The sequence below is a fragment of the Oculina patagonica genome, unplaced genomic scaffold (assembly GCF_052425735.1).
Source record: "Oculina patagonica isolate OP01 unplaced genomic scaffold, crgOcupat unplaced402, whole genome shotgun sequence".
Lineage (NCBI taxonomy): Eukaryota > Metazoa > Cnidaria > Anthozoa > Scleractinia > Oculinidae > Oculina > Oculina patagonica.
The window spans coordinates 1-11,167 of record NW_027558258.1 but is presented as its reverse complement, the minus strand read 5'-3'; the positions used below and the strand labels follow the sequence as shown (position 1 = coordinate 11,167).

The 11,167-nt window shown below is 38.1% G+C and overlaps 1 long non-coding RNA gene across 2 annotated transcripts; it reads left to right on the top strand.

Moving 5' to 3' along the window:
* Positions 1-244: 244 nt before the first annotated feature.
* LOC144640675 (uncharacterized) lies at positions 245-10,673 on the top strand. 2 transcript variants are annotated; one of them, XR_013568424.1, is made up of 3 exons: positions 245-3,672; positions 4,211-4,307; positions 6,641-8,951. It is a non-coding gene; the product is annotated as an uncharacterized LOC144640675 (long non-coding RNA). The 2 variants fall into 2 exon arrangements; XR_013568425.1 differs by lacking the exon at positions 245-3,672 and adding an exon at positions 9,115-10,673 and having other exon boundaries at positions 3,695-4,307; positions 6,641-7,264.
* The last annotated feature ends 494 nt before the right edge of the window (positions 10,674-11,167 follow it).

The window sequence follows — 11,167 nt, the reverse complement described above, 5'->3', positions numbered from 1 at the left end:
TAAATGATCTCGCAAAAATAACGGCTTAAAGGGCTCGGGGCGGCAAAAGAACACGACACAAGACTCATTTAACATTTCATCTTAACTTTTATTGAATCATTTAAAGTAAACTTTATATTTTGTAGTAAATCGAAGGCGACATAATGTTTCTCTATATATCTTCTATACGCGCCATTGATTTCAACATGACCTTATGTCAACAATTATTAACCACGAACACATAGGGTGGTCGGCCTGTGGGCAAACCCAGGGGAATTTGACATTTTCGTAGAAGCCAGAGTCAAATTCCCCACCCCTGGGCACCTAGTTCTAGTGAATGTCAAATCCCTTCACCCAGGAGAAATTTTTTCTGTTAGAGATAGCAGACATGGCAAATCCCTGATCCAGGGGCAGTGCCCAAATATCAAAATCCCTTCCCAGGGGAAAGCTGGCTGAGTCAATCTCCCATGGGTAGCCCCCCCCCCTCCACCCTAGGGCTTAACATTGACAAATACATCATGCTCATTGGAATTCATTTTGTTTGTTTCGACTCCAAATTATGTATAAAGTACCTTGTTCACATTAATCTAGTATCAACCACATGTATTGCTGTAATCACAGAAAACCTGAGCTAAAATTAAGTTTATGGACAGGATGTGGTCCTTGGTCCGCGAGTTAAAATTATAATCTTGAATATCTTACCTGAATCAAAACGTAATCAACTGAAATTTCCCTAAAGATAGATTTAATGTTTCTCATGATAATCTTGAAGTGGCAACTTCCTAACTAAAAACACCATTGCATCAGGTGATCAAGTTAAACCAATCAGAATCAGAGAAAATGTAGTAGTGAACTATAACGAGTTACAGAAACAAAAGTGCAAGTTTGGGAGAACAAGAAATGCTGGGGGAACATAAGCTGCTTTTTAGAGTTCTTCCAAACTTTCATGAGTATTTCTTTAACTTTTGTTTATCTTTTGCAAAAGCATTAATTGTACAAAACACAGTTAAGATTACATTAAGGATCACTATAGTTACAGCCAACAAAAGAGAATAAGGAAAGTTAAAATACAATATGCAAAAAGTTCAAGTACCGTATTTATTCGAATAAACACCGCAGCGTTTATTAAATTTTTCATGATTTGAGAGCGGCGATTATTTAAAATTCACTTTATTTCTTGCAAACAATAGCATGGTAACTGACTATTTGAACTTTAAAAAAAAAATTGCTATATTTAGAGAGGAAGCCACATCAGGGCTAGCTGGTTTTCATGCGGGTCCTCTGTCCAGGTCGAATTGGAATTTCAAAATATTGGTTTTTGAGGAGGGAGGAAAACCGGAGAACCCGGAGAAAAACCCTCGGAGCAAGGCGAGAACCAACAACAAACTCAACCCACATATGGCACCGGGCCAGAATCGAACCTGAGCGCTCTCATCACTGCGCCATCCCTGCTCCCCACCAAAAAAACACGAACATGTAAAAAACATGAACATGTTGTAGCTATATAGTGCTTGTCTCAAAAATCATTTTCAATATCTTAAAACATTGTTACAATCAAGGAAAATAATTATTTTAGGCTTGCTCAAACTTGATAACTATTGCATTTGCTTTTTGGGTCTATTATTTAAATAAACACCGCATCATGATGCGGTGTTTATTCGAGGGCAGCGTTAATTAATATTTCTGCTCTAAAATGCGGTGTTTATTCGAGGGCGGCATTTATTCGAGGGCGGCGTTTAATCGAATAAATATGGTAAGGGCTTCTATCCTGAAACGTTCTTTTTTACATGACTAGCCAGATAAATTATAATACAATTTTTTTTTACTTATATGGTGACTTACATAAAAAGTCTTAACTTACTCACTGCCTAATTAATAGTCCATTCATAGGATGATTTGTCATTTGCACATGCATGCTCTTTACAATATATAGTTTACTTTTGAGAAAAGCAAGAAAGGCTTCCAAATACTGTAGGACTGTTTTTGTTCTCTTGAAGCGGAGTAGATGGAATTTGCTTAGCAGTTATAAGGCAGAGGTTTAAACCCAGTTGTCAATGTTGAAAATCATAAAATCATTGCTACAATCACATTAAATAAAAAAAAGAACAATGATTGGCATGTCTTTTCCAAATGCAAAGTAAGTTAACATAGTTTTACACTACATTCTAAAATGCATGGTAAAACTGGGTTAACACTTAAAGAAGATATTTTAAGCCGATCTGTTTTTCTTTTCTAAATTTTCGGTGACATCTGTTCACCTTCATCAGAGTTATTGAAAGTTTGTTGGTGCTCGCGCTACCAATCTGTGCGTTAGTGCCACATTTTAATTTTGAATTAATGGCACATAAGCGTGAGGAAAAGCTTTGCGTTCGTTGATAGCATTGCTGTCCAAAGTGGAGTGCCACGACTCCAAGAAAAGCCTCTTGCCGTAATTGATTACACCACGCTTGAGGATCTGGGCGTCCTTCGGATGGATGTTATGTTTCGTTGACTCCGCATGCTGTTTAATTGCTAATTCGCTATTGCTCGCGCTGCCTGGATCATGTTCGGCTCCGCGCAAGGATTAACACTAGGTTAACACTGTCATGTGTAATCTTTGCAACATTATCACCCACTCTCACTAAAGCAGGCTAGCAGTCTGACAACTATGCCATAACTTCCATGCAATGTTTTAAAAACAAATTGCAATTCTTTATCTGTCTTAACACTCACCACATTGTTAATTGGCAGTATACCTCTTGTCAACCAGTTGTCTCCTACTTCAGTATCAGTGGAATATCATGTTTATTGCTTAACTAATTTCTGCAAGAGAGATAATGGCTTCAACCTGTTAACAATGCTTCAAAATGTCCAATTCAAAGAAAATCTCTTGTGCCAATGTTTAGAAAACAAGTGCACAACTTTTCATACAGCTTCTCGTGACCTTTCATGAGCGTGAGCCATTGATATTTCTCTGTTGAGCCTAGCTAGTAGCTAAAGCTTAGTGCATCCTTTCCTTCTCCAAGGAATGGCCAAAGGCTGGAATGAGAGGGCTGCAAATTGGATGATGATTGTGTGCTTAGACCCTAATGGACATCCACTGCGGTGGCTATTTGTGTCACTTTAACGGCTACCGGCAGAGGGCTGGCCCATTCCGTTTAACCTGGTATGATGCAACAGTATAGAGAAGTTCCAGAACATCTCTGATCCCCATAGACATAACAAAATGGCAACTGGTGTGCTACTTCCTAATGGCCAGTTCTGAATCCTGATGTCCTAAATTTGAGTCCAGGGTATTGGAAGCCCTATCTCTACAAGATCTACACTGCTAGCCAATTTAAGGGTTCGTGTGTGAGTTGTGGGCATCTCTCTACTTCAAAACAGCGATGTGCGAGAGTGTCCTTCATGGCCAAGCGAGTAGACATTCCCACGGCCGCCCTTCCTCGAAGGTGCGTGTCGACAGTACACTCATGTGCCTACCAACTTCTCCATAACAAAAAGGAAACATATTGCACACATCCTGGAGCAGATAGCCAGAAGCTACCTCACAGGAGCAAACACAAATCGGTGGGTACAGCACCTGTTTGGAAACACGGATGATCCCAAAGAGAGGAATGTGCTCACCTTCTTCTATTACATGTACTTCAAGTTTCAGGAACATGGCACTCTACATTAGCACATGATTTTCTGGGTCAAGGACATCACCAATTACCGGTAGGTGAGAGCTGACCTTCTCTTTGCATCAGTACCCTGAGAAATACGAAAGAAGCCTTGTTGGTGGCAGTGCACCAATCACAGCTGTTGAAAACCAACCAATCACAGTGCAGCAGCATGTTTTATACAAGTTCACGCTATCCAGTCGACCTTATCGCCTGATAAAGACTAGCAGTGTGCAGTCAAAACGTTGCAATCTCCATCACACGTAACTATGTCGTGAGACAAACGAAAAAATACTTTATTATTACATGAAGGAAGTTTCAGCCTGGATTGAAAATTCCAGCCTGGTTTCAAGCTGGCAATCTCAGTCTGGGCAAACAGTCTAAAAACCCTCATATAATCGCATTCCAATTTCAGCTAGGGCTGAAAAGTGAACAGTAGAACAAACATTAGGAACAATGCCCCTAGCTACCAAAATAATAGCATCTGCCACAATAGAGGACCTTTAAAATTACAAGGGAAGCTCCAACACTACTGCTCCCAATTGTAATAAGTATGGTTTTATTGAACTTAGAGTATGCATTTTATCTTCAAGGACCTGCATTCCTGACAAGAGGACGTACACATCTTCACCAAAAAGAAAACAGACCAAGATAGAACAAACCAAGTGGACCACATGTTTAACAGATTTGGTGAGTTTTTCATTTTTTGATTTTGCCATAGTTACATGTAGTATAATAATTACAGAGATGTAATATGCCGGATAGATAAGGAAAAGTAATAACCCATTGACTCCTGGAGATTTTTGAAAACACTGCATTTTTGGATGTTTTTTGACATTTTCTCGTCATTTATGAGCTAATTTTAAAAGCTTCAAACTACTCAAAAAGTGAGGTTGCCTATTTACCGAGTTAGGATTTCGAGTTGGATTTTCAAGTTAGGATTTCGAGTTGGATTTTCGAGTTAGAATTTCGAGTTGGATTTTCAAGTTGGATTTTCGAGTTAGGATTTTGAGTTGGATTTTCGAGTTGGATTTTCGAGTTAGGATTTCGAGTTGGATTTTTGAGTTAGAATTTCCAAGTCAGGATGAAACAAAATCAGCAAAACAAGCAAAACTTCAAGATTTCCGCCACTTACTGTACTATGCACTCTGGTTAGCCTACTATGCACTCCGGTTGGCCTACTATGCACTCCAGTTGGCCTACTATGCACTCTGGTTAGCCTACTATGCACTCTGGTTGGCCTACTATGCACTCTGGTTAGCCTACTATGCACTCCGGTTAGCCTACTATACACTCTGGTTAGCCTGTTTATGGTTGGCTTTCAATTATTGTTATGGGTTTTGCTTCGCCAAAAAAATCCTGACTCAAAAATCCTAACTGGAAATCAAACTCGAACTTCTAACTCGGGAGTTAGTTTGTCTCTCAAAAAGTCACTTGCAACCTGGAAGCATGCCTTTCTTTCCACAGTCATCGGAGTTTAGGTCATTGTTGTTCAGGCATGCGCACAAATCACAATTTTGAGATATATGTTTTTGGACGAGAAAGTGCCCTACCACTCTAGGCTTTTCGTTTTTCATTTTTTTTTTCTTGCCTTTCCTTTTTCTCCTTTACTTATCTTTTTGCTGCAGTTGTTGGTCTATAACTGGGCTTGCTTTCAGTTTAGAAATTTTCGAGAAAGTGCCATCCAAACAGGAAATACTGTCCACTGAAGAGCCATGGGTGGCTAAGGCAAATTATCCGATGAGTTTTTCACTTGAATTTTTAAGCATTTTGTGAGTATTTCAAGCACAAATGACCCAATTACTCTATTTGGGGCATCATCAGAAAGAGCTTGATTCTGCAACAAGAAGATAAAAAACTAAAATTAAAAACAAAATTGGATAATAAAACGAGAAAAACAAAATCAATACAAATTCATCTGAAAGAAAAAAAAGGTTTGATGCCACTTGGGCTCGGAATTCTAACCACTTGCAGGAAAGGTTGTTGCCTTATTGATGCATGTGTGAATGAAAGCTGTAACAATGGAAAAATCAGAACCAAACAAAGTGAACAGCTGACAAATGTAGACAGCAGAACACAGTTAACATTGGTGAATATTTACCTCAACTTTGTCTTTGCATGTATTCACCAATGTTCCCTGAGCCTGAGATGAATAATAGTGTTACATTACCGTTACATACAGCGTGTTTCAAACCTGTATTTTTGCATGAACTGATGATAAAGAATATTTATGTCATTGCCCTGTATTGCATTTGGCATCCTTACTGCGCAGAATTTTACGCATAATTAGCGTGCACACATAAACATTTAAATGGCAGCTTTTACCATGTGGCTCAGTTTGTGAGAGAAGTAAATTGTCGCTTTCTCGTAAATGAGTCTGGTGACCTATCAATTTTTTCTCATATTTTGGGTGTAGCGATCAAATTCTTTCTGTAAAATGAAAACGGATCAATTCTTGTGTTTGAAAAATAAATTATCGCTAAAAACGTGTACTTTGCTAGTACTCGCAGAGGAATTTTAAAGGGATTATACAGAATATACAAGGTCTTCCCACTCCTAAACGAATCTGGTGACCCCCCTTTTTTATTTCAAAATTTAAGTTCCTTTTAAGTAATAAACCATGCAGTAGGGGAAGTTTGGTTAAAAATCTATGTTCAGTTCTATTTCAGGGTAAATTATGACCTTAACTGAAGACATGATCCTCACAGTTATCTTGCATTTTTTGGCAAAATTTGCTGGTGTTGTTGTCAGTGGTGCAAAGTACATTTAGTGGTAGTGGCAGTAGACTAATTAGCAGTAGCAGAAGCAACAGCAGTAGCAGTAGCAGTATTACTTAGTAAAATGTTGTTTGTTTCAGTGAGAGTAGTCCTGAAAACCCCTTGGGTAGTAGTGATCAATTAAATCATTTACGTTTACGTGTATATTTTATTATAAGAAATTGAATGAAGGGGTGTAAGGGAAAGTTTTTTGGTTGAAAATCTGGCCAAGCTGTCTGTTTATGTTGATCGTGTCTTTTGTTTCAGTCCTGGAGTTTGCATACAAAGAAGCTCCCAAGTCCATGCAAAGTTTTGTCATGGGTCTGTTCTATTCTACACAGTCAGCAGGCAGCTTGCTTGGTGGAGGTTTGTGCGAGCTTCGTACTTTGGGAGAACATTGATGGATTCCAAGTTTGAATGACTGATTCAACGAACCAAGTCTCGGAGACCATTTAAATTGCTCTTTCTTCCTTCTGGCTGGATTGCACTTTGTCACTTGGATTATCTTCCTTGCTGTTACATTTAAATACAAAACCATTCAATTCCATCAGAAGAGGACTATACCTGCCATACAAACATCCCAGTCTGTCAATCCACAGATCTGACATTAAGCAGTCCTCTGTTATTCGCATGGAGGCACCGCAGTCCCTCTGGGAAAGGAGCATGTGGTAAATTTCTGAGCACTCACATGGTCAGTTACATGTTTAATTTTAATACAATTAGTCAACCTTTTTACACCTGATTGAAGAAGCGTTGACCCATGAAGGGCATACACCATAAATGAGCCCACCCAAATGTTAACCTTGAAATCAGAATAAAGTACCGGTTATTGTGGTCTGTGACAGAATGAACATTATGATAAGACAGGGTGCACCAATTAATGTTCTTAAGGTGGCTCAACTGGATTTTCAAGGGGTAACACCGCTCAAGTTTGAGAATAAACTACGTCGCCATTAACAGTGCTATCGAAAAACGATCACCACAGTTGTATTAGATAAAGATGAAATTTTTTCATGACCAGTGTTTTATTGGCATCGGAGTTGCCATAGCAACGAAATGACGTCATTACGTTTTTTACGTTCGCTCGTATTCCTCGGCACCAGGAGATTTTTTCGAAAATCGCTCAAAGGAGCTTGTACCACACATGGCTGCCTCGATGTTGGCAAAGTTTGAACAAATTCTATGAGAGCGTTTTCGAAATATTTGGGGATGAAGTTTTCAGGGCTATAAATACAGTCAAAAACATACTAACGAGAAAATGGGGGTAATATCTAAAGAAAACGAAGCGCTTGTGAATTGCAATTTCATCTTATAGTAGTTTGATTCCATTTAAAATCGTGGGAAAACAGTGGTGGGGATTGCTTTGGTCGATTGCGAGAAAAAAGAATTTGATGAGCGTGCGTTCCGGTGCTCTTGTTGCCATTTTTGTTTATAATTTGGTCTATACCTACAAAAATGATAATAAATTTAAAACCGCTCGATTAATTTTTTTTAAAATTTGTTAAATTTGAGGTTTGTCATTAATTGATATAGCTTGCAAGTTTCAAGCTCATTGAAAATATATAAGGCAGTAAAATTGGGCCTTCAATGTACTGATTTTTTCTCGCAGATTTCATGTTTACAAGCGAGTGTCCTCATTATTCACGGGTATTCTTTTCAAGTTTCATATCCACGTGCACGACTTCAGCAAAAATTTCATTTTTGCATTTGATAGGACGTTCGATTGCTTTCCGAACAATTTTCCGAAACATGCTTATATTGCTTAAAAAATTGTAACAGCATTTGTCGTTCTATTGATGTCAAGGACCTCTGTCCAGAAAACTAAAGCTATTATTCTGCATATATTGTCATTGCTATTCTCACCCCAAGGCAGATTAGCATGCTTCGGAAAAATTTTCAGAAACAATCGCGCGTCCTATTTAATGCAAATGATATTTTCTGCTGGAGTGGTGCACGTAGATATGACACTTGAAAACAATACCCGTGAATAATGAGGACACTCGCTTGTAAACACGAAATCTGCGAGAAAAATCAGTACATTGGAGGCCCAATTTTATTACCTTAAATGTTTTCAATGAACTTGAAACTTGCAAGCTATGTCAATTGACGACAAACCTCGTGTTTGTCAAATTTTTAAAAAAATTCATCGAGCGGTTTTTAATTTATGATCACTTTTGTAGGCATATACCAAATTATAAACAAAAACGGCAACGAGAGCACCGGAACGCACGCTCATCAAATTCTTTTTTCTCGCAATCGACCAAAGCAATCCCCACCACTGTCTTCCCACGATTTTAAATGGAATCAAACTACTATAAGATGAAATTGCAATTCACAAGCGCTTCGTTTTCTTTAGATATTACCCCATTTTCTCGTTAGTATGTTTTTGACTGTATTTATAGCCCTGAAAACTTCATCCCCAAATATTTCGAAAACGCTCTCATAGAATTTGTTCAAACTTTGCCAACATCGAGGCAGCCATGTGTGGTACAAGCTCCTTTGAGCGATTTTCGAAAAAATCTCCTGGTGCCGAGGAATACGAGCGAAAGTAAAAAACGTAATGACGTCATTTCGTTGCTATGGCAACTCCAATGCCAATAAAACACTGGTCATGAAAAAATTTCATCTTTATCTAATACAAATGTGGTGATCGTTTTTCGATAGCACTGTTAATGGCGACGTAGTTAATTCGCAAACTTGAGCGGTGTTGCCCCTTGAAAATCCAGTTGAGCCACCTTAAGGCTCTCAAAGAAAGAATTAATTTATCTTGATTATAAAAAATGGGATACTTCTAAGCTTACCAATGGTGTCTTACCAGAATCCCATTCGGTCGTATCGCTCATGGTGTATGCTTTTTACAGGATCAACGTTTCTTCAATTAGGTGTAACATAAAATCTTTTTGTCGGTCAATTGTGCTCTTTTACAAAGTGTTTTTGAAAGTTGCCCATAATCGTTAACTTTGAGTAACCAAAACTTATCTACTAGTAACATTGTTAAGTAAAATAATAGTCTTATTAAATAGTAAACACAGTTTTTTAGTTGCTGAACTGTTGTGCTGCATCGGCCAGTAAGTAAATTACATACTTGGTAATCATCTAGAAGTTCATAAAGTAAAATTAACTGCTTTAGAAAATTAATTTTTGAAAAGCTGACATTTTGAGGATTAGCCCTTTGTCAAAGCAGGGACAAAGAAAAATTGCTTAAAACGTCAGCTTGGAGGAATGAGAAAGGAAATATTTAATGGGGTGAAGAAGCTTCCTTTGTTTCATGACTCAAAAATGCAGCATAGCAGTGCCAGGAAACCAAGTGTGCGCAGTAGCTATCAAATGGTTGCGTAGGGCGTAGTGAATAGCTTGACAAGTTCATCGTTTAGTTCACATGTTTTGGTCTTGACTGTGTACAAAACACAATAGCTATTTGCATTTTGTATGGTCCTTTGACGTTTGCCAGACATCAAAGCAACAAACAGTGATATATGGTAACCAGTCTAGCAGAAGTGAGGCTTGAAAATTATACTAATTAAAATAACTCCAATGATTCTGAAATGATTTTCCATTTTTTGGTTGTTATTTTAAGCTTCTTCCCCCTGCTTTTAACTTAAGGTTAACGATATTCAAACCTCAGATACAGCCACTACTTACAGCATCTACTTGATTTATTTACAAGACTAAAAAACGTAAATACCCAACAACTCTTTAGGGGTTTCCGAGTCTTTATTGCAATGACCAACGTGCAAATTCCAAAAAAAAATTACACTTGCTAACTAGGCTCAGCTTGCTGTTGTTGCTCGCTCAATATCTATCGCAAAATATGCATGTTTACTTGTGACCGCGTCGGTACATTTATCTGTTGGGCTTGGCTAGCATTCCCGCCTATTGTATTTAATCATGATGAACAAGTCTATCATACACATAAAAACATTAAGAAAGAACCGAACGTATTGTCATCATCAGGGTTGATGATGATCAAATTGCATCAAAAACGTTCGTTTTTTCCTAAATGTTTTTATAGTTTTGTTACCCTGGTATATAAATCATTTTTACCTTTAGCGAATATTATGTTAACTAAGACTGTTCTTCAAGTTGCTAAACTGTGCTGTTTATTTATGGAGGCAGACTGGCCGAGTGGTTAGAGCGCTGGACTCGAAATCCAAAGGTCGCAGGTTCAGGTCCTGTTCTAACCACTAGCTGGTGTTGTTGTTGGTCGCCCTGAGTTCAACTCCTCAGCTACGTTTGTAAATAGCCTACTGACAAGTTAGCTTGCTAACAATAGAAGTTACAGAATAAACAGATTAAAGAACATCTGCAGTGGTGTCTCAATATTAAAAGAAATTTTCCCTGAGTTTAAAACAATTCTCACTTCAAAACAATATCCAGAGTCACATCCATTCAAACAAGAACCTATCGACCGGGAAATCGCCCTATTCACACAGATGTTCCTGCATCAATATTAAAACAATAGGAATTTGTGAAAAAAAATAAAAAACAGCTCATTTTCAAAGTGGACCATTTTCCTCATTAACCAATTTCTATTGTTTCAATATTCAGAGGGGAGACTTGTGACCTTGACACTTGCACACAATAGAGTTGGAGTCACGCCCTTTCCAACGCACACACAATAGTCTGGGAAATCCCCTTTTTGACGGAGATATTCACGCATAAATATTTAAACAATAGAGGCAAATTTCTATTGTTTCAATATTCATGCGTTAATATCTCCGTCAAAAGGAGGATTTCCCAGACTATTGTGTGTGCGTTGGAAAGGGCGTGACCCCAACTCTATTGTGTGCAAGT